We start from the raw sequence: 25,339 nt of genomic DNA on the forward strand, positions 1-25,339 counted from the left end.
CACAATCAGGTTTTCATCAAAGCTTCATCAACCCCCTCTAATGGAGGTTTAGCCTTGATTCATAAAACTATCATTTCTCATGGAATTCAAACAAGACATCATATAAAGATTCTAACTTTACTAAATTGAACTAATCAATAATTCAAATCTAAATTAACAACTAAGAAATGATTAATAACTAAGATATGAATTTAAATCTAAGTAATTTAATAAATCAAAACTGAAATTATGAAGAACTAACTATTTTTATTAATCTAACAAAGGAATAACAATGATTCAATAATCCAAATTAAAACAAGGTATGAAAACTAATTAATGGAAATCAAAACTCAAAACTAGATCTAGAAATACCTCTAATGACTCCTTGCTACCTAAAACTAAGTATCTCTTAAGAGCTAAGTCTTGTGTCTTGAAATGGAGGAGAACAGATCCACATTTTCTTGCATGGGCTGAGGAGCCATATTTTGGGCCGGAAAATCGAGCCTAAAGCCCAATTTCTTCAGTCCACAGACCCCTTTCCAGCCGGATTTGACTTCAGCAGACTCTTCGTCCACTTCTGCTCCTCTGATTGGGTCAAATCTTACACCATTTGAAAGCTCTTTCCGAGCCGGTCGTTTTGACATAAGATAGGTCCAACTCCGAGGTCTAAGTCTAAAAATATGGCATTTGGAATTTCTGCTGACTTTTGTGCGCTGTCTCTGCCCGCGTTGACTTTGACTTTTCAGCTTTTGATTGGGCTTACAAAGGCTTTTTCTCCTTGAATCTTGGCCTTTAATCACAGAACTTCTTAGCAACCAACCCTTGCTTCTTTATCTCGTCAAAGTGGTACATTTCTACACATAATTAACTTCAATGCCTGAAATACATAAAAGCACGTAATCAGCATTAACTCTTATTTATTACTCGCATAATTGGTCTAAAAGTATTATTAGGGGTTAAAACTACAGTTTTGGGCTCTTATCACTCAGCCAACAACTCTCTCGATACTTCTCTCCTCGTCGCAGCCACCTTCACAAAAATTTCTGGACCGTCCAACTCTCTCTCCTTATAGAATTGTTCGACCAAATTGGAGTGGTAGAAATCATCTGTCGAATACCACAACCTATTCCAATCCCTCCTAATCATCTCATCACAAAAAAATGGCGTAAAGCGGGTGGCAGTAAAAGCTTATATTACCAAAATTCTTCGTCTTAGCGCCATTGAAGTTTTGAAATGATTTGTGGGTTTGAATAAGGTGGAGGAGACGAGTTTGACCAAACTTACTAAATATTTGGGGGGAGGCGCGGTGGTGGTGGTGGTTCAAATTTTTGTGAATTTTTGTATCTTTTGCTGGTGCAAAAGGTCAGAATTGGTGGTGGGGATGTTTGGAGAAGTTTTTGGTGTGGGTTTAAACTTTTGGCGTGGTTGAATTTAGTTTTTTTTTTTTTTTTTTTATTTTTTATTATTATTTTTTTTTTAATTTTTGGTTAGGGTTTAAAGTTTGGTAATGACGGAAGTAAAATGAAACTCGCAATCTGTTTTGCTGAAGAAGGAAACGCACGTGCCGCGCACGTGCGTGTGGTATTTGGGCCCAAACCCAATTCGATTTCCAAAATTTTCCAATTTTTTCGCCCAACTTCAAACTAAAATTGCCGATTCGTTACCGGTCCGATTTTTGCGAATGAGATATAGAAATGATCAAGAGAGAATTTTCAATCCAATGATCTATAAAACACCCTATTCTAACTATGGGTGACATATAAGAAGATGTAAAACACCTCAAAGTGCGTGCATTTTGTAAGTTTTGGGAACGAATGAAATCTAAATTCATAGATAATGTCAACCCGAATCAAAATACGATTAAACGGCCTAAGTAACAAAAATGAAAAGTTTAGCAATCAAGGACGGAAAACCAACACCTCACCCCCAAACAAAATTTTGGCAATGAAGATTAGGAAATTTGTTTTAAACGTGGGTCTTTTAAAGTCATATTCCCGAGACTTCCTAGATTACTATTTTTATGGTTTTGATATTTTTACTTTTTATGAATAAGATTTAATATAAGAAAAATGAAAAGCAATAAAGACATAATTCACACCATAGAGAAACATGACTCAAAAATCGAGAAAACATGCAAGAGTGGAAAACGTGAATTATATTAACCGTGGACTTAGGATCCGGTATTTACAGCCACACACTCTATAGGGAGGGCCCGTTACCTGAATGGTGGACTTAAACAATATATGGAAGTGAAAAAGAATATATATATATTTAAACATATATATATATATATATAGTTTATATATATATAAGATATATATATATATCAAGACTATATTTAATGTTTGGTGTACATATATATATATATATATATATATATATATATATATATATAATGAACATGCAATTTAACATATATCAACAACCTAAAGAGTTGTGGGTCTTTCCATAAATAAATAACATAGAATGCACCCCTAAACAGAATCAAGCACCAAGATTTTCTACGACGCAACTTAGTGAAATGAAAATGTAGTCAAATAGATCTAGAACGTAACCGAGCATGCACCTTCTTCTTCATCTTTGAATGAGAGGGTGTCCAAGTGAATGATCGTGAGAAAATGGATGTTTGTAGAAGATATGTTGGATATGGATCAGTTTTAAAAGTAAGGAATGGAAGAAATGAGGATGTGGGTTTAACACAAAACTCATTCATGGTTTAGGTAGGAACTGTCTCAATTCTGAAAATGAAGGTGTCAAGTGCTTTGCCCTTGGGAGTTATTTCCATATTAGGAGGATTCAAAAAATCATTAAGCACAGAAGAAGCAAGAGGGTCAAGCGCAATCAAGGTTCCTTTGAAAAGGTGGAGGGCGGGGAACATTGATGGAAGGTGAATGAGTAACAGGATGATATGAGGTAGGTAAATGGCGCTCACCTAATGCTCTCAATTCTAGATCATCAAAATCTTTTAAATATGCAAGACATTCCTTAATAGGTGGGTTAGAATAATCACTGGGATAGAGTGTGAAAAATTCTTCTTCTGTCATGGCGTCGAGGGATGAATGGATGTTGATAAGTGGGGACTCGCGAGGTGGCAACGAAGAGTTGCAAAAGAGTTGAAGAAAATCTTCCTCAATTTCATCTACGTCCAGGGAGTCCTTGTCGAAATTAGAACTTTCAAAGGAAATGAATTGGTGGATATGATTCTCAGGAAACGTGTTGTTAAAATACTTTTGAGCTAAGCTCTCTATCATGCTAACTTCTCCATCGATATTCGTATCAAAAAATTATTTCATCGTTTTAAAAACATTGACCTCAATAGAAAGATGGCCAAAGGATAAGGACATCGAACCATCGCAGCAGTTTATAATCACGTTGGTAGTTGCTAAGAAAGGGCGCCTTAAAATGATCAGAATAGAGTTTTTAGCGACTTCTGTATCGAGGATAACGAAGTCAGCAGGATAGTAGAAATCCTGAACCTTAACAAGCATATTTTCCACTACACCCTTAGGATACTTGATAGACCTATTAGCTAATTGCAATGTCATTTTTGTAGGTTGCATATCCTGTAGACCTATTTGTTTATATAAATAATAAGGGAGTAAGTTAACACTCGACCCCAGGTCTAATAAAGCAGTGATCGTGTGAGTATCTCCTAAGGTGCACTGTATAATAGGACGACCAGGGTCCTTGTACTTAACGATTCCATTGTGTTCAGTTAAAGTTGGAAAATGTTAAGTTAAAAAAGCATCTTTAGGAATATTTGTCTTACGCCTAGTAGTGCACAACTCTTTGAGAAACTTAGCATGGTGAGGTAACTTTTTAATTGCTTCAAGAAAAGGTAAGTTTATCGTTAGATTTTTAAAAACTTCCCTAATCTCGTCAAAATTTGTATCCTTGTTTAACATAGCTAATCTCTGAGGAAACGGTGGTTTCTCTCTATATTTAACATATGGATCAACAGGATGTTTAACCTTGGCTTTCTGTTTCTTAGGTTATGGTTTAACTGGTACCTCTATAGGTGTAGGATCTTCAGTTTCTATTTCGGTATCTAGTTCAATATCCGGTGTAGGGACTACTGGTGGAGTAACTATAGGCATAGTTACGGCGTTATCAACCACTCTGCCAAAACAGAGAATGGTGATGCATTTAGCTCACCTACGTTTGCATTTTCAGTACTAGTATTACTGTTTACCTCAAAGGCTGTGTTTGTTGTTTTACGATTAGGTATCACTTGACCTAGAAACACACCTTTGGGCCGACTTTCTCTTGTGCTAACTGTTGTAAGGAAAGTTGGATAGCTTGTAAAATCTGTTGTTGGGTTTACATAAAGGCGTCGAAACAATCCAGTTGTGGAGGAGTGTTAGCTATAGGTTGTGTGACAGGAACTATGTCACGTTGATTATTAATGGGTGGATTTTGATAGTTATTATTTACAGTAACGATACCTCTATTAGCATTATAATAATTATTATAATTCCCTTGTCCTTGTCCTTGCCTCGGTGGAGCTTGGTTGTAATTGTTTGTTGGCCTAACATTTTGGTTATTAAACCTTGGAGGTTGTTGATTATTTCTCCAACCGAAGTTGGGGCTTTGTCGCCCAGGTGCGTTAGGTTCGCTATTAAAGGAACAAACATTATCTTGTTATGATTGTTGTTGTTCATAGGCAAGAGGACAATAAGAGTCGGGTTGCTCTGGACTCAAACAGAAATTACATGGATTGGAGTTGACATTCATGATGGGGATATGCTTTTCTTGTATAGAAATAGCCTCTACCTTTTTGGTGAGAGATTTGATTAAATTTTTACGCTCAGGATCGGGTTTTATCTCAAACATACAGGCGGCTTTAACTGTTGTAGAAGAACTAGCGGAGTGGGAGATATCGTTGCTACCCCCCAATTATTATAAAGCTTTGTTTGATCTTCTAAAAATTTATAAGCCTCTGAGGCTCCTTTACTGAGGAAACTACCCCCATTCATTATGTCAAGGACTTCACTATGGTGGTGTAAAAGTCCTTTGAAAAAGGCACGAACTAATGTGTCTTTTCGCGAGGTTATGGTGTGGACACTCTATAAGAAGATCGGTGAAATGATTCCAAGCCTCTGAAAATGATTCATGAGGGTTCTGTCGAAAGAAATGATTCTTGGAAAGCATTTCATCTGTCTTCAGTGGTGGGTAAAAATGTTCCATAAATAGTTGAACAAGTTTGGCCCATGAGTCCACAGAATTAGGCACTTGGGCAGTTAACCAAGACGCCGCCTTATCGGCTAAGGTGAAAGGAAACACCCTCAGTTTAATTTGTTCAGCACCAACCGTAGGATGGAGGAATGTAGTAAGGACTTGGTCAATCCTACGTATGTGCTGATAAGGTTTTTCATGGTCTAACCCATGAAAAACGGGTAACAAATTAAATATATTTGGGGGGATTTGAAAATCCCCCACTGGGTCTGATAGAATGATGCAAGATTTTGGGCTATCGTTCAAGGCTTTGTAAAAGTCAGAGAGAGGAGACTCTCTTTCTTCAGCCATTATTTCGGTGTGGTGTGTGGTATACTAGATAGGTGTGTGTGTTAACGTTCACGATAGATTTCGTTAGTAGTTTTTTCTCTACCTAACCTTAATCTCATGCAAGGCTAAGTCCAATATTGAAGAAACATGACAACAATGAAAACAACCCTGATATGCTAGTATAAGAACTCCTTTGACAGAAGATTCGAGGAGTGGAAGAAAGAAGTACCTGAATTCCTCCTTGCTTCACTTATGAATAACGTCTTGTTTACGCTAGCCCAGTGTATTTAACGAGTTAAAAACACTGAATAACTTTAAGTAATGGTAGTTTGAACTAACCTGTGGAAATCGAGCGGTTCGAATAGGGCGCGGGGTGTGCTCTGGTTAAGCCTTCGGAAGGCGCGGGTCGCGCTCAGGTGAAACTCAAGTTCCAGGCACTTCAGCGCGGGGGGTGCTTGAACTTTGCCTTGGTAGGGCGCGGGTTGTGCTCAGGTGAAATTCGAGTTCCAGGCGCTTCAGCTCGGGGGGCGCTTGAACCTTGCCTTGGTAGGGCGCGGGTCGCGCTCAAATCCAAGTCGAGTTCTAGGCACTTTAGCGTTAGGGGTGCTCGAAGTTAGCCTTGTAAGGGCACGGGTCGCACTCAGGCTTGTTCTTTGAAAAATTTTAAGTTTCTGAACCAAATAGTCACTGCTAGAAACAAACAAGGATGGGTGGGTTTAATGGGACTTTGGGAAGACTAACAATACTAAAGAACAAAAGTAAAAGGTAAAACGATAAAACTACGATTAAGTAAAATGCAACCTCCAGGACTAGCTTAGCTATCAAAACTATGAATTCTAGTTTTATCGTTTTACCTACCTTTTTTCAAAAGTAGGTAAAAAGATAAAACTAGAATTCGTAGGGAAGACTAACAATACTTCTAAGCTAACAAAATCAAGTTTTATCAAGGTTTCTTCAAACCCCTCTAATGGAGGTTTAGCCTTGAGTCATTAAACTATCATTTCTAATTGAATTTAAACAAGACATAAATATAAAGATTGTAAATTTACTTATTTGATCTAATCAATAATAATCTAATGATTCCAAATGAACTAAAACAAGATTAAGAACTAATTTGGAAGTATGATTATGATTTAACTAATTATCAAATGAAGAGAACCTAATTTATGAATTTAAACAACTAAAACTTAATAAGAATTTAGTCAATAAAATAAATGGAAATGAAAACTAATACTTTATTGTAAAACTAAATTTGATTCTAAAATAATAATCTACTTGTTCTAACTAATCTATTGCAAGGTAAAAACTAGATCTAAAACAAGCTATTGAAACTAATTAATGGAGTCTAAAACTAGATCTAAAATTCTTGGCTAATGGCTACTTAAAAACTAGATTCTTAAAAGTTAAGTCTTGTGTCTTCAAATGGAGGAGACAAGATCCACTTTTTCGTGCATGAGCTGAGGAGCCATGTTTTGGGCCGGAAAATCGAGCCCAAAACCCAATCTCTTCAGTCCACAGAGCCCTTTTCAGCTAGATTTAATTTCAGTAGACTTTTTTTGTCCACTTTTACTCCTCTGATTGGGTCAAGTTTTAGACCATTGGAAAGCTCTTTCTGAGCCGGTCGTTTTAACATAAGGTAGGCCCAATTCTAAGGTCTGAGTCCAAAGATACGGTCTTCAGAAATTATGCTGACTTTTGTACGCTGTTTCTGCCCGCGTTGACTTTGACTTTTCAGCTTTGACCGGGCTTTAAAAAGGCTTTTTCTCCTTGAATCTTGGCCTTTAATCACAGAACTTATTAGCAACCAACCCTTGCTCCTTTATCTCACAAAAGTGACACATTTATGCACATAATCGACTCCAATGTCTGAAATACATAAAAGCACATAATCAGCATTAACTTTTATTTATTACTCGCATAATTGGTCTAAAAGTATTATTGTTAAGTTATTAAAACTACAGTTTTGGGCTCTTATCAAGGACTTAAAGCAAAAATCAAGACTTCTCTTATGTGGGCTTAGGTCAAGGGCCCATAAGTTTGTTTCTAGAAGGAAGGGTATAATTGTAAATGGTGTCCTATATAAACAAAAGAGATGTAGAGAATTTCTTATCCAAGTTTTAGGGTCCAAAACATTTGGTTTGTTAGGAGTAGAAACCTTAGATCTAATCTTCGGTCATTAGGAGTAGGTTAAGTGTTTTAAAATTAAATTGTTATTTACTTATTTTCCATTTTCATGTTCTTTAAGCTTTAGTGTAAACCAAAGTTCTTAATCAATTCAATACAAGTTTTTTAATCATTTCAATACAAGTTCTAATCATTTCAATACAAGTTAATATTGAGAGTAATTCCAAAAGCCTATAGGAGAGAAGAGTTACAAAAGTTAGTGTTTTATCCATCACAAACCTTCCTCTAAACAAAGAGTCTAGGATAAACTTCAACACCCTTCTCACCACTATCAAATCACATTTTTCATCCTTGTAGTTCAATACTTGCAATCGAGGTGAATTCAGACTTGTCTTTTGTAGCTGCAATGACTCCCCTCAAATGATTTTTGATTGTTGCGGCCCAGACCCCATTACCACCCTATAAAGTTTCATCTTTATTGAGTGTGAAAGAATCAAGAGTAGGCTTCTCCCACTTGTGCTAGACATGATGTATGGTATATACTTTACCCCAACTAATCCTCCATAATTCAACGAGTCTCTGTCTTTCCATCCCCACCTCCATTTTGAAATCTAGAGCACATGATTTAGTTCAAGCATCATTAAGAATTAAGAAAACTAGTTGAGGAGCCATACAAGTTTTCTTATCAAAATTTCTATTGTTCCTCTCCTTCCATATCTAATACATGAAACCAATTAACATAAGTCTAAAGCATCTATCCTTGCTGCATCTCTTCCCAGTGTATATTCTAGTGCACTGCAGTTGTAGATTGAGAAGTTTCTTCAAAGTTGATTTGAATGTGGTTCATCCTAGATTGTTTAGAGTTTGAATGTGGGAGTTGAAAAAAAAGGAAGGTAGACTCTTAGTTTAGAACTTGTTTAGTTTTTAGCTAATGAAGAACATGAAAACTTAAGTTGTTTGAAGATTTAATGACATGAAAACATTGGAAGAAAGTGATTGAAATGATGTATTGAACCAAAGAACAACAACAAAGATTGATTGATTGATTGAAATAAAGCAAAATAACAAGATTGAAATGAAAGAAATGAAGAACAATAAAGTAAAGACTTGAAAATGTAAAAGACTAGAAATACTAGATTAAGTCTAGGTGCATTCTCTCTTCATAACTTTTAGATTATATACCCCTACTTTATGCATTTTACTGATTTGCCCTCTCTATTACATTTGAGACACCTCACACTTCACTTTATGCTTTTCCTTTTTCTTTTGCTTTTTTATTTCTTCTTGACCAAGATAGGTTTTGGAGAATGCCATATTTTGAGATAAGGGCCTCCATCTCTGGTCTTCTGAGTTGAGGGCTTTGACCTTTGACTTTGACATTTGACTTTGATTTTTTCAACACTTTTTTATAGTAGCTTCTGGTCTTCATAATAAGCGTGATTAAGGCTCCTTTCGGTGCTAAGACGTAGCTTTTAAGATAAGTGGTATGAATTTCTATGTAACCTGAAAAAGATAATAAAAGTTATGAGTTGTCTTTTCATTAAACGTAAGAAGGGCTATACTGCAGTAATATAAGGGTAATAAAACGCACATTTGGGAGATGATCACCACCCCAAAATAGCATCTTGCTTGTCCTCAAGCAAGGATGAGAGAAAAAACTAAGTTCACAAATGAGTGATTTATTATAAGTTATATTAATCTCATTTCCCAGAGTGCGATTGCATTGACCATATGCAACAAGGCTTTAAACTACTAGGAATTCCCTAGTAGACGAGCTTTAAGCCTCTTGAGAGTTTTCCAGTAAAGTTACTCACAAACTTCTTCTATTCAGTATAAAGGGTCTTGTTTCCTTATTTATTCTCAAAAGTCCATACATCTCATTAGCGTGGAATAAGGACAAGCTCCTTTAAACTTCGAATAACATATGTACAGTAATTTAATCATCTAAAGATAAATGTGCAAAATATGAGCAATGAAATGCAAAAACAGAGTTGTTTTCGAGACTTTTGGAGAGCGTCCTTAAAGTGGGTTCTCACAGGGGTGTGTTGCAATCACAACTCTTTTATATATTCACTCAAGGTTCGTTCTCGCAACTGCAGCGGGCACTTATATTACTCGCATACTCAAATAACGTCAAAAGAAACTAGGGTCGATTGATCACGCTTGCCACTTACTTTCACACCATCATATTCCTAATTGAGTTAGAGGTCTTTTATTAGGAGTTACGGGGCTAGGGTGATGGTTTATAAAGAAAAAGGAAGGGAAAAACAAAATTGGATAAGTTGAGAAGCTGGGTCTTCAAGATACTTGTAGCTAGAGAAGAACCTCATTTTGTTCTTTTGCTTCCGAACTGTGATACATTCTTTTAGCCCTTTGGCTTTGTGACTCCATATGATTTTGAATTTTTGGGAGTTCTAACTTTGCTTTTGTTTCTTTTTGTTTTTGTTTATGATATCGTCTCCCCTTCATTTTGAACTTTTGGAAAATTTGATTTTTGATTCCTTTGATTTTTTTGGAGTTTTGGTGTTTGATGGGTATTTCTTTCTTTTCTTTCTTTTTCTTTTCTTTTCGAAGAAAATAACTATCTTGTTTTTGTACAAGGACTTCTTTTCTCTTTCTTTTTTTTTTTTTTTTTTTTTTTTTATTATTATTTTTTTCTGATATCCATCCAGTCCTCAACTTGTCAGCTGGGTAAGTTTTTTTATTGTGTGTTGTAACGAGTTAGGAATTTTTGGTGAAGAATAAAAAGGCTTTTAGAAAGGGTGAAGACTCAAGAGGGGTAATTAGAGGAAAAACTATCTTTTTGGGTTTTTAACGTTTATTTGGCTATATCGATCTAAAAAGGGCCTAAATTCTCTCTTCAGATATGGCGTGGTAATCAAGCAAGTGGACGTGTGGTCTTTCTATCCAGACATCCTTTGTGTCATCACTCAATAATCATTCATATGAGGCTTTTTGCTAGATTCTCACAGGATATGTGATAAGCACGTAAATGTTACATTATTTACGCCCAATTTTATATCAGTTAGTCCGTTTATTTTATTTGTTTGATTAAGTTAGTGTATTTTCGGTGATTTTGCAGGAATTAGAATAACTTGATTAATATTGTCGATATTGAAAAGAATCGAAGATATCAGTGTGTACGTTGGTCTAGAGGTGCGAAATATATATGTTGTTCGCATTGGGGCATGGCTGTGGGTTATAGCTTACTAGCTTTGGAGCTTGTGTTGTTACTGGTGGTTTGGAATTCTTGAGTTCGGACCATGTGGGCTAAAGTCAGTTTGAAGGAATTAGTGTACCCAACTATAAAATCCCATGAGCTAAAGACCAGACCATGTGCACCAAGCCAATTCTTAGCACTTAAATAGACCAGCCCATATACACCAAAGCCCATTTAACATTTAAACCTCAACCCATTATAGTCCTTTGACCACCTGATCATTACTTTAGACTTTCTTCCCCATTCTCACGAACAGATATAGAAACTTTCCCTCCATTCAAACTTTACAAATTCGAACCAAGAGATTAAAAGCCCACATCGCTACCACTGAAGGAGGAAATCTTTAGTTTCCTTCTCCATTCATTCCGGCGAATAGGAAAGATAAAACCCAAAAACAGAAACTTTCCAAAGAGAACCAAAACTGCCGATTCCAGACCCGAACCAAAGGAGTTTCCTTTTTGAGGAGGATTCTCGCGGATAAAGGGAGGGGGCGACAGCAGTGAAAGGCTCTCGGCTAAAAGGAAAAACGCAGAACAAAAGCCAGAGAATAGAGGCTGAAGTTGGAGACCGAACCAGAGAACAGGGAGATAGCTCGAGTGGGCTGAACCAGGAGATATCTTGTGAGGCCGAGACGTTATGCGTGAACGCAAGCGACAGCAGTGAAAGGGGGTCGTTCTTGGCTGGGAAAAAGGTAGAACACAGCAGTGAAGGAAGGCTCTTGGCTGGTCTTTGAACGTGAATCGTGATGACCGCAGGAAGTGGAAGAGAAGGGAAACCTTTACGGCAGGATTTCGGTTTTGTTTTATGGGTTCTTTTACTTTTACTTTCACTGTTATATATATCATGTGTAACTAACTTTCAAACTAGGACAGACGAAGTCTAGAACAGGTTGTTTGTGTTTGGGATTGGGTATCTGATTTTCAGTATGCTTTATTTTTATATAAATTCTTCACTGTTCATGATTAATTAACAAAAGGTTTAGTCTTTCATATGGTATGTGATGCATGCGATATTGTTTGGTCACTTTTGTTATTAGTTAAACACGTTTTTACTGTTTAAGTCCAGGTTTTGTACTATTCGTGCTGTAAGAAGACGAATATTTATATGACCCTGACCTTAGTGTTGAACCGTTAGAAGATACGTATCGATTAAGAGTTACCACGTTCACGTCATCGAGACGGCAGTCAATACTCATTGCCAACGCCGCTTGTATTAAAACTAAAATAGAGAATCCAATCATACAAATACAAATAACGGTTTAAGACGGAGTCATAGTCCTAGTATTCCCTCCACGTAACAGAAACCCAATTATTTAGTTTAGTTTCGTTTTAGACCGTAGTTAAGTAAAATAGTTTTAGCAGTAATCAATTCAAATCAACAAATATTGTTCGAATTAGGATAAATAATATTTTAGTATTCAATTGTTCCTAAACAGCAATCCCTGTGGGATCGACCTCGTTCTTGCGCACCTATTACGATAGACCTCGTGCGCTTGCGAGTATTAGTATAAATAAAATAGGATTTAATTAGCCTGTTTATTTAGGCCGGTTAATTTCCTATCAAGTTTTTGGCGCCGCTGCCGGGGATTGTAGTAGTACAATTGAGTTTTAAAGTTTTATTTATCGTGATTCGTAGTTTAAGTTTAGTCGTAGTTATATTATTTCATAGTTTACGTGTCTAATTTTAGTTATTTTTGCAGATAATTAAGCATAGATTTCTTCTTACAAGGGATAGTCGTGACTTTGTTGTGGACGTTGTGAAGTGCTTGCTGTCGTCACCCGGCGTCGCAAGTAGCCCTCGAAGGCTCACGCCGGAGGTACGTCTTTTTCCTTTGTGGGGTTGAATTTTGTTTGTTTCGTGGGTTGTGCTTGTTTTATTGTTTCTTGCATTTAGGGAGGTTAAATCACATTGACCAGCCTTAGGCATCTTACATTAGGACAGGTTTTAGCCCGCTCACTAGGAAAACCTTTTTTACGCGTGGATCGAGTGACGATGCTTTTTGCACAAGAACTGGGAATTGTGTGATTTGGGTTTAGGAGCAAATATATATTAAACAAGTTTTAAAATTCAATCTGGGTTGTAATTTTTGTTTGGTATTGTTTGTGTGAATTGTCTGCATCTTTTATTAGAGTCTTAGGTTTTAGAAGTAGTTTATGGTAGTAACTCGGTCTGATAACACACCTGTTACACCGTTTGATCATGAGATTGAACGCACTCTCCTTAGGAGAAGTAGGCATCCCGAATTAGAGGTACCCGAAACTTTTGTTGGCAATACACCAATTTTTGCTGACATGGAGGGAAATAACAATAACGTGGTTGCCCAAGTTCCTAGATCTATTAAGGAATATATATATCCTACTAGGACAACCCGACCATCTTGCATCGCTCCCCTACAACCAATGCTAATCACTTTGAGTTGAAGCCCAATCTCTTTGGGGCTCCTTCCTAAGTTTAGGGGGAACGGAAGAGGAAGACCCATATCTTCATGTGAGGGAATTTGAGGATATTTGTGGGACTATTAAGCTTCAACAATTTAGTGACGGCTATAAAATTAAAATTGTTCCTTTTTCTCTTAAAAGAAAAAGCCAAGAGTTGGTTTCACACTCTCCCATCAATTCCATAACGGGATGGGAAAAGTTATGCATTGTGTTTTTAAAGAACTTTTTCCCTAATCATAAGGCGACTCGCTTTTAGAAAAGACTTGTCATCTTTTTTTGGCCAAACCGATGGAGAGTCATTATGGAAGTGTATGGAGAGGTTTAAGGACATGCTCTTGCGTGTCCTAACCACGCCTAGAAAAACGGTAGGCTAGTGCAGATTCTCTATGAGGGTCTCGATTTTAATTCTAAGGCTATGATTGAGACCATGAGTACTGGGATTTCGTGATAAGATCGTAGAAGAAGCGTGGACCTTTTAGAAGAAGTCTCCGAGAAGGTCCAAAGAATGGGAAACTAGTCGTGAGCCTAAGAAGGTGGCTAGTAGTACTACTACACGAAGGGTTTGTTCCGTGTTGACAAGGAATTCGACACGCGACGCTAGGATGGCCACTTTAATTAGAAGAGTTGAAGCTCTCGAAGCTAGAAAAAAGAGACAAAGTCTCTAGCTCCGAGCCAATGTTGAAGTCCCCGGGTGTCCGCCAGGTGAAAGTACGATCACGTTATAGATAATTGCCCCGGGTAAATGCACAAGTCAATGCTTTTAATTCATACCAAAAGCCAGCAATAATCTTTTTTCTAACACGATAACCCCCGGATGGCGTAAACCATCCCAATTTGTCTTGGTCTAAAGGTATACATCGGGGAGGCCCCGTGGTTAACTCAAACCCAAGTACCCGCGGTATGCACCTCAACCACCTAAACTTTCACCTATAGAAGAGGCCATTGCTCAATTAAGACAAAACACCATGAAATTCCAGGACACAACGCAATGACTTTATGCAAGCCACCAAACGACTACTCGGGATAATGCTCAAGCCATTAGGAAGATTGAAATCACCATAGGTCAAATTGCTAATACTTTGAATGAGAGAGACAAGGGTAGGTTTCCTAGTCAACCAAGAGCTAATCCGAGGAGTCACTGGAAATAAGTTCTAACTTAAACCAGCTCACGGGGAGCAAGCCAAGGCTATCACCGTTCTTAGGAGTGGAAAACGTGTTGACAATAGGGTTGAGATGTCTAAGGACGCTGAGGTCAGATCTGATCCTATAGAGTGTGACAAGGAGGAAGGTGAGGTGAGTGAATCTAATAGTCATAATACTTCTAGGAAGGGTGTAGAACCTCCTACTGCTGTGGAGACTAACCCTGTGCCATCTTATATACCTAAAGCTCCTTTTCCCCAACGTTTGATTCCGGCTAAGAAAGGTTCTAATCTTAATGAAATAATGGAAATGTTTAAACAGGTTCAAATAAATATTCCATTACTTGATGCTATAAAACAAGTTCCTTCCTATGCCAAGTTTCTTAAAGATTTGTGTACACAAAAACGTAAGTTGAATGTGCACAAGAAAGCTTTCCTAACTGAGCAAGTGAGTTCTATTATCCAAAACCAAACTCCACCTAAGTTTAGAGATCCAGGATGCCCTACTATTTCTTGTGTTATTGGTGATCATATGATTGAGAAAGCATTACTTGATTTAGGAGCTAGCGTTAATTTGTTGCCTTTATTCAGGTTTATTTACAGCTTGGTCTTGGTAAGGTTGAAACCTACATCAATTACTCTTCAATTGGCAGATAGGTCTATTAGGATTCCACGTGGTGTTGTTGAGGATGTTTTGATTCAGGTTGATAAATTTTATTTCCCTGTTGACTTTGTTGTTCTGGATACACAACCTGTTCAAGATCCTAAACACCATATTCCGGTCATTTTAGGTCGTCCCTTTTTAGCCACTTCTAATGCTATCATTAACTGTCGTAATGGAGTGTTAAAACTTTCTTTTGGTAATATGACTACAGAACTTAATGTGTTTAATGTGGGTCAAGAACCTCCTGAACCTGATGATTTTTGGGATGTTAATCTTATTGATAGTATAGTTCACGAGACTTTCTTGGAGGGTTATTCTGATGGCCCTCTTGAGTCTTGTTTAACTAATTCTGGTAGTGGTTGTGATGTAGATGATGTAATTTGTGAAGTTAATGCGTTGCTGGATGCAACCCCAATTTTAGAAACTGATAAGTGGAGAGCCACAATAGAGCATCTGACTCCATCTGAGTCTACCCCAGTCTCTTCAATAGAGAGTCCTCCTAAGCTAGAGTTGAAACCATTACCTGATACTCTTAAGTATGTTTTTCCGACCCGATGATTCTTTGCGGTTATTATTGCTTCTAATCTAGATAATGAACAAGAAGGTAAATTGATTAGAGTTCTTAAAGAGCATAGAGCGACTTTAGGGTGGACTATTGCGATATTAATGGTATAAGCCCAACCGATTGTATGCATCATATTCATCTTGAGAAGGATGCTAAACCAACCCGTGAGTTTCGAGACGGCTTAATCCTAACATGAAAGAGGTAGTGAGAGCCGAGGTTCTCAAGTTGTTAGATCTTGGGTATCATTTATCCCATTTTCGATAGTAAATGGGTGAGTCCTATTCGAGTTGTCCCTAAAAAGTCCGGGCTTACGAGTAGTTAAGAATGCGAGAAGGCGAAGTTAGTTCCCACCGCATGATGACTACCGGATGGCGTTTTGCATTGACTATCGTAAGTTGAATTTGGCTACTAGGAAAGATCACTTTCCTCTTCCGTTTATTGACCAGATACTCGAGAGGTTAGCCGGTCATAAATATTATTGTTTTCTTGATGGTTATTCCGGTTATTACCAAATATGTATTATCCCTGAGGATCAAGAAAAGACTACTTTTACTTGTCCTTTTGGAACTTTTGCCTATCGTCGTATGCCTTTTGGATTATGTAATGCACTGGTACCTTCCAAATGATGCATGCTTAGTATTTTTCCGATATGGTAGAAAGGTTTCTTGAGGTGTTTATGGATGACTTCTCAGTATTTGGGGATTCTTTTGATGAGGGTTTGCACCGTTTAGAATTAGTGTTAATTAGGTGCAAGGAGAAGAATCTTGTGTTGAATTGGGAGAAGTGTCATTTTATGGTTCAACAGGGTATTGTTCTTGGTCATATTGTTTCTAGTAAAGGAATTGAGGTCGATAAGCCAAGGTTGATGTCATTTCTGGCCTTCCACCACCTAAGACTGTGAAAGATATTAGGTCATTCTTAGGTCATGCTGGATTTTATAGGCGTTTCATTAAAGACTTTAACAAGATTTCACGTCCCTTATGCAATTTACTTGGTAAGGACGTCACTTTTGTCTTTGATGAAGATTGTTTGAAAGCTTTTGAGAAGCTTAAGCATTTATTGACTACCGCTCCTATCATACAACCTCCTGATTGGAGTGAGCCTTTTGAGTTAATGTGTGATGCATCTGACTATGCAGTTGGGGCTGTTTTAGGTCAACGGTTTGACAAGTTGCCCCATGTTATTTATTATGCTAGTCGAACCCTTAATGATGCACAGATGAACTACACTACAACTGAGAAAGAGTTGTTAGTCAGTTGTTGTGTTTGCTTTAGACAAATTTAGGTCTTACCTCATAGGGTCTAAGGTTGTCGTGTTTTCTTGATCATTCGGCTTTGAAATATCTCCTTACTAAGAAGGACGCTAAAAGCACGTTTGATTCATTTGGGTACTCTTGTTGCAAGAGTTTGATATAGAGATCGAGGGGATAAGAAAGGTGCGAGAGAAAGTGGTCACGACCACTTGTCTAGACTTATAGTAGAATCTTCTCGATATTTTGCCTATAAATGAATCTTTTCCTGATGAGCAACTTTTTGTTATATCACAATCGCCTTGGTATCGGATATATTGTTAATTATCTTGTAACGAAACAGTTTCCCTCTCATTGGAGACAACAAGATAAATCTAAGTTTCTTGCTGAGGTTAGGAATTTTTTCTGGGATGATCCATACTTGTTTAAGTCATGCCCTGACCATATTGTTAGGAGATGTGTCTCTGAGAGTGAATTTCATAGTATTCTCTCTTTTTGCCATGACCATGCATGTGGTGGTCACTTTGGTCCTAAAAAGACGGCAGCGAAGGTTTTGCAGTGTGGTTTTTATTGGCCTACTCTATTTAGGGATGCACATGAGTTTTGTTTGAATTGTGATAGATGCCAGCGTACAGGTAATATTTCCCTTAGGAACATGATGCCACTTTCCCCTATTCTAGTTGTGGAGCTTTTTGATGTATGGGGTATAGACTTCATGGGTCCTTTCCCTCCTTCCTTTGGTTATCTTTATATCCTTGTTGCCGTAGACTATGTTTCTAAGTGGGTTGAGGCGGTGCCATGTAAAACGAATGATCATAAAGTCGTAGTTAACTTTTTAAAATATAATATATTTTCTCGTTTTGGTACTCCTCGTGCAATTATAAGTGATAATGGTACTCATTTTACACACCGAGCATTTGAATCTTTAATGAAAAAATACTCTATTACTCATAAGCTTGCTACCCCATATCATCCTCAAACTAGTGGCCAAGTTGAAGTATCTAATAGGGAGATTAAGCGGATTTTAGAAAAGACTGTACGACCTGACCGTAAGGATTGGTCTCAACGTCTTAATGATTCTCTTTGGGCTTATAGAACTGCTTATAAAACTCCTATTGGTATGTCTCCTTATAGGCTTGTGTTTGGAAAGGCATGTCATTTGCCCTAGAAATTGGAACATCGTGCTTTTGGGCCATTAAAACGTTTAACTTCGATATGCGTAAAGCTGGTTCACAACGTAAACTTCAGTTGAATGAGTTAGCTGAGTTAAGGAATGAGGCATATGAGAATGCCAAGATTTATAAAGAGCGGACTAAGATTTTTCATGATAAATCTATTCTTCGAAAGTCTTTTGAACCTAATAAAAAAGTCTTGCTATATAATTCTCGTTTGCGTCTTTTTCCTGGTAAGTTACGTTCTAGGTGGACCGGTCCTTTCATTGTTAAAACTGTTTTTCCTCATGGTGTTTGTTGAGATAGAAGATCCTACGGATGGTCGTGTGTTTAAGGTAAATGGTCAACGTTTGAAACCATACCTTGACGGTTTGGCGGGCGGGGATGTGGAAGAGGTAAGTCCGCTTGATCCTATTTATCATGATTGATTATTATCCGGCTTGTTGATAAGCCCACATAGCACTGATCAGTTGTGTGAAGTATTCGTCTGCTAGAGACGTTAACTGTAGCGCTTGTGGGAGGCAACCCATGTTTTTAGTATTTTCGGAACTTTCAAAAAAAAAAAAAAAAAAAAATCTCGCTTCAATTTGAGCGACTTGCGCCCTAGCCATTGTCCGAAATTCAACTCTGAGCGCGCCCGCGCCCAAGTTAAGCGTGACTCGCGCCCAAAACACTGTAAATCCAAAAACTCTGAGCGTGCCCGCCGCCGGAAGAAGCGCGCCAGCGCCCGACCTCCGTGGACCGCGAAATTTTCCGGTTTTCGAGGGACCGGTCGTCGAACCCCACCAACTAAGCAAAGACAACCAAAAAGAGTTCGGTGAACGGGATGGAGCAATGAATATGGCCATAATAGTTGGGAATTTATTTTCCATTTTATTGTTCGCATTTGCTTATTATATATGCATGTTTTTATTTTTGAGTCATGTGTACCTTTCGCATATCTCATACATTCCACTTTAGCACCTTTTCTCCATGTTTTTGGAGACATGTAACTCTATGGAATGAGATATGTGCCACAGGTTAGTCGTCATAGTAAATTGGTTCCTTTTCTATTTTATCGATATTATATCTTTAGTGAGGTACTAATTTCTCACAGTGACTCGAAGTTTATTTTTTTCGTTCATGGAGCTATTGGTAACTTCTTTTCTTATTCTTTTACTTGTCCATGTTATTACTTTTTGGAATTAAGCATATCTGTCAACATTGAGGACAATGTCTGAACTAAGTGTGGGGCTGGGAACAAAATGTTTTGTTTAGCGAAAAATAAAACTTATGTATACTATGCACTTAGGGGTAGTGGTATTGTTTCCTTTTCTATGATGATTATAGTCTAGAAATCTCAGTTAGCATTAGAATTAATAAGAGTAGTTATTAAGAAACTTAGGTTAAGATATAGGTAATAGTCTCTGCATCTTTTCATAAATATCTTGCATGAACGTTATATTTGTACTTGGCAGTACTTTTCTGAGATCTAGGTTAGAGTGCTTAATTTTACATATCCGGTGAGAATTTAGCCTAAAAGCCTCATATGAGTTGATATCTGAGTGATGACACAAGGGAGAAGTTAATTCCGAGTAGAGAAAACACACGTCCACTTGCTTGATCACCATACCATATCCTAAAAGAGAATTTAGGCAATCTTTGGATCGATATAGCCAGAAATTCAAACCTAAAGAATATTTTTTCCGCTAGTAAGCCTTAATCGAGCCTTTTATTATTAGCCTTTTCATAAACCGCAAATTCCTTACCTTATATAAAAAATAATAATAATAAATAAATAAAAATAGCCTACCCATTTGATAAGTTGAGAAATAGGATGAAATGAAGAAAAGAAATGAGAAAGACTTGTAGAAAATCAAGAATTTGTTAGTTGCTTCAAAAGAAAAATAAAGAAAAGAAAGTTTCCATCCAAAGAAAAAAAAATGAATAGAAATAAAATAAAAAAGTTAGAACTCCAAAAATAGAATCAAAGGAGTCAAAAAGCCAAAACAAAAGGGCTAAGGATGGAAACAAAGTGCAGAAGCAAAGTAAGAATAGGTAGGGGTGTCCACGGTTCAGTTCGGTCCGGTTTTAAGTGAAATCTTGAGCCGAACCGTTAGTACTCGGTTCCTAAAAACAAAACCGTCAACAAACCGATGGTTCACAGAAACCGGGTGCAGACCAAACCGTAAATTCGGTTCGGTTCGGTTTAAAAACCGATGCTTAGGCCCTTTCTCCAAAAATAATTATTTACCAACGCAAGGCCTGATTTGCACCAAGCCCAAGCCCAATGTTTGGTTAATCCAAAAATAATTATTTACCAAAATAAGGCCTGATTTGCACTAAGCCCAAGCCCAATGTTTGATTAACTAACCAAGCCCATATATTTATAAACTTGTAATGTCATTATTGTTTCTAGTCTGGGCAATGTGGGACTATAAATTTACCAGCTCAAGACTTTTACGCTCATATGCTTGTACAATTATTGATGTAGTATAAACTTTTGTGCTAATACACTTTGTTTAACTCTTCAACGGTTCAACTAGCTCAGAAGCTAGAATTGTGAGCTTTGTTTTGGTGAATGTGAATTGCGACCAATATAATATACTCATCCTCTTGTCTGCATGCTTGACCAACAAAGGTTAAATGGCAATGGGTCATATAGCTTTTTTTTTAAGAAATTTTATGAAACACAATTCTCCCCTGTACTCTAGCAGGTTTAACTGCTTAAGACAAACTTATAAAACACCATCATTCTCACGTCACAGAAATGCAGAGATGCAAAAGGTGGACGATACAGAGATGCAAGATTATCAATTGAAGGTTAAGCACTTTGCCCGATCTCCCGGACTCGGGGCGTCTCATCTCCTCATTAAAATTTCGAAATGCAACCAATGAACTTGGCTCGTTTGATGAATATTCCATCCTCATAGAGTTGCAGCTCTATACAACATATGATCATCATATAAAATATCTCGTTTCACTGGTAAAGGAGCCCTCACTTCACCTCCATCCTTCCCTTCACATAAAACAACTGAATATCTTCTTCCAGCGGATTATAGAGATGGAATTAACTTTAGTCCCACATGGGCGACATGTGAGTCCATCAGAGAATAAAGTCTCAATAAATGTATTGATTCAAGCCAACTTAAAATGGTTGTCACGTGCTAAACTCTGAAATTGGTTAATCAACTATTCAACAGGCTATAAATAGTAAAATATGTTTAATATATATTCGGTTCGGTTTAAGTCGGTTAACCGAGTCTACAAACCGTAACCGAACCGGAGTCAGTCGGTTCTCATTTTTGCAAACCGATAACCGAACCGGCTATGTTAGGAGCCGACCGAACCGGCCGGTTCGGTGCGGTCCGATTCGGTTTTCCGGTTTTCCGGTTTTTGTGAACAGCCCTAAGAACAGAACTTTCTCTAGTTACGGAATTTGAAGACCTTATTTTCTCAGACTTGTCTATTTTGTTTATCCATTCCATTTATTCTTAAACTATCACCTAAGCTATACATAACACCTAATAAAGACCTTTAGCTCAATTAGGAATAGGTTGGTGTGATAATAAGTGGTAGATGTGTTTGATCGACCTCGGCTCCTTTGGATGTCATTGAGATTGAGAGGAAAAGTGTGCTCACCGCACACTGGAGTGAGCGAAACCTGAGCGGAAAAATCAGAGTATTTTTGTCTTGACATATTTGTGAGGACCTACTTAGGGACGCTATTCCGAAGTTTCAGAAACGGACCTGCCACTGCATTTCATAGTTTTGTTCATTGCATGTATGCTTATTTGTAGATGATTTGATTATTATGCATATGTTAACTTAGGTTTTAAAATGAGTATTCTTTATTCCTTACTAGTGAGATGCATGAATACCTGAGATTAAATTAAGGAAACATTACTGTTATTTCTTAGTCATTATAGTATAGATGAAGTTTGTGAGTATCTTCTCTGAAAACTCTCACGAGACTAAACTCGTCCACTAGGGTAAACCTAGGGGTTTAAAAGGCTTATTGCACATGCTAAGTGTAATCGTGATTCCTACGAAAGTGAGTTAGAATTTTTGTTTTTGTTATTAGTTTAGTTATAGTTTTGCTCGAGGACTAGCAAAATGTAAGTTTGGGGGTATTTGATAAGCACGTAAATGTTACATTATTTACGCCCAATTTTATATCAGTTAGTCCGTTTATTTTATTTGTTTGATTAAGTTAGTGTATTTTCGGTGATTTTGCAGGAATTAGAATAACTTGATTAATATTGTCGATATTGAAAAGAATCGAAGATATCGGTGTAATGCGTTGGTCTAGAGGGTGCGAGGTGCAAATATATATGTTGTTCGCATTGGGGCATGGCTGTGGGTTATAGCTTACTAGCTTTGGAGCTTGTGTTGTTACTGGTGGTTTGGAATTCTTGAGTTCGGACCATGCGGGCTAAAGTCAGTTTGAAGGAATTAGTGTACCCAACTATAAAATCCCATGAGCTAAAGACCGGACCATGTGCACCAAGCCAATTCTTAGCACTTAAATAGACCAGCCCATATGCACCAAAGCCCATTAAACATTTAAACCTCAACCCATTATAGTCCTTTGACCACCTGATCATTACTTTAGACTTTCTTCCCCATTCTCACGAACAGATATAGAAACTTTCCCTCCATTCAAACTTTACAAATTCGAACCAAGAGATTAAAAGCCCACATCGCTACCACTGAAGGAGGAAATCTTTAGTTTCCTTCTCCATTCATTCCGGCGAATAGGAAAGATAAAACCCAAAAACAGAAACTTTCCAAAGAGAACCAAAACTGCCGATTCCGGACCAACCAAAGGAGTTTCCTTTTTGAGAGGAGGATTCTCGGATAAAGGGGGGGGCGCATTGAAAGGAAAGGCTCTCGGCTGAAAGGAAAAACGCAGAACAAAAGCCAGAGAATAGAGGCTGAAGTTGGAGACCGAACCAGAGAACAGGGAGAGAGCTCGAGTGGGCTGAACCAGGAGATATCTTGTGAGGCCGAGACGTTGTGTGTGAACGCAAGCGACAGCAGTGAAAGGGGGTCGTTCTTGGCTGGGAAAAAGGTAGAACACAGCAGTGAAGGAAGGCTCTTGGCTGGTGCTGGAACGCAACTGTTGACGCAGAGGAAGTGGAAGAGAAGGGAAACCTTTACGGTAGGATTTCGGTTTTGTTTTATGGGTTCTTTTACTTTTACTTTCACTGTTATATATATCATGTGTAACTAAGTTTCAAACTAGGACAGACGAAGTCTGGAACAGGTTGTTTGTGTTTGGGATTGGGTATCGATTTTTCAAGATGCTTTATTTTTATATAAATTCTTCAATCGCTCATGATTAATTAACAAAAGGTTTAGTCTTTCATATGGTATGTGATGCATGCGATATTGTTTGGTCACTTTTGTTATTAGTTAAACACGTTTTTACTGTTTAAGTCTAGGTTGTGTACTATTCGTGCTGTAAGAAGACGAATATTTATATGACCCTGACCTTAGTGTTGAACCGTTAGAAGATACGTATCGATTAAGAGTTACCACGTTCACGTCATCGAGATGGCAGTCAATACTCATTGCCAACGCCTCTCGTATTAAAACTGAAATAGAGAATCCAATCATACAAATACAAATAACGGTTTAAGACGGAGTCATAGTCCTAGTATTCCCTCCACGTAACAGAAACCCAATTATTTAGTTTAGTTTCGTTTTAGACCGTAGTTAAGTAAAATAGTTTTAGCAGTAATCAATTCAAATCAACAAATATTGTTCGAATTAGGATAAGTAATATTTTAGTATTCAATTGTTCCTAAACAGCAATCCCTGTGGGATCGACCTCGTTCTTGCGCACCTATTACGATAGACCTCGTGCGCTTGCGAGTATTAGTATAAATAAAATAGGATTTAATTAGCCTGTTTATTTCCTATCAATATGGAACTTAATTGTTCTAACATTGGCATCGGAAACTCATTGCTATATACAAACAAATGCTGATGCATGTCATTCATGAAAAGATGCAGAAACTATTGTACCTATTTTAGTCTAAGTAAGAAGAACGAATCCTTACTCTATTGCTATAATGAGACTTCTAAACTTTTTATTCATCATAGAAAAATGAAACAAGACTTTTTAATATTAAACAGAAAAATATTTTTGGTATTTTTCAAAAACAATTTTAGAAAAGAAGAACTATACTATTATATCTACTATATAGAAAATGCATAGTTTTTGCAAAACGTTACTATATCACCTCCCAAATAGAACTATGCTTTGTCATCAAAGTATGAAGAGAAAAGGAAAGAGATTATCATAGAAACATGAGCAAAAACGGTGATGCACCTGTATTATGTTCTTCATGATGAAAATATGCCACCTCTAAATAAGTTTGGGGCGTGGGTTGTTTGATATAGAATGAGAAATACATGATTTATTATACTAAGGATAATTATTCTACTATGAAATCTTTTTGGGTTTTTGTATTTTTGAAAATATATATGAAATGCATGAAAGAAAAATGGAAAATTTTGGCATGATGTATCTGTTTTACCTTCTACTCATATACCAAATTCCACAAGCATATAATTAAACGTCATAATAAAGAAAAACAACATGATAAAACAGAAAACATAGACTATAAACTATCTATACGGACACTAGGGAGCTGCCTAGTCAGAATCCGTGCGTGACTTGTCACGACATCGAGAAGGTCCTTCTCCTTGATAACGTCGGTTCCTAGCATGTCTATCACTACGCAGGAGCACATCTCTAATGCACTGTAGTGTTCTAGTGACACTGTGCTGAACACGTCGTTGCTCCTACTAGAAGGACTGCTGCTCCTCTCTAATGGTCCGCTGTTTCGCTATAATGTTTCCCTGAGTTTCCCTGAGCTGGTGGAGGTACACATTTAGAATCCTCTGGCTTCCATGGAGGAAGTGAATTCCGTCCATGGGCTGAGTGAATTGTCGAGTGGCATCTTCATCGAACTAATCCATTTTCTCAATCGGGCGTGCTTGCTCGACGGCTCTAGCGGCAGGTGGAAGTCATAATTTCTGGACGTAGTGGGCATACATAAGACCTGTGGTAGCATCCTTGACCTCTATTAGGGCGTCTGTTTCCTCGAACCCCCAATGATGCATGATTCGGTGACTAGCACTGGTAGAGGAGTGGTGGACTTCTTGGATTTACAGAGTTTCTCCCAGACGAAGGTGACGATGCAGAAGCTGTTCTTCGATCTGCTCTTGAAAAATCCATAGAATATGGAGTATCGCCTTACCGATATCAGATGGCTTGGCTGAGTCTAGCAG

The 25,339-nt window shown here is 37.6% G+C and overlaps 1 pseudogene; it reads left to right on the forward strand.

Moving 5' to 3' along the window:
* The window catches only part of LOC147503366 (uncharacterized), a 99,352-nt pseudogene that overhangs the window by 67,261 nt on the left and 6,752 nt on the right, over positions 1 to 25,339 (forward strand).

Source organism: Coptis chinensis, chromosome 4 (assembly GCF_015680905.1).
Source record: "Coptis chinensis isolate HL-2020 chromosome 4, ASM1568090v1, whole genome shotgun sequence".
Lineage (NCBI taxonomy): Eukaryota > Viridiplantae > Streptophyta > Magnoliopsida > Ranunculales > Ranunculaceae > Coptis > Coptis chinensis.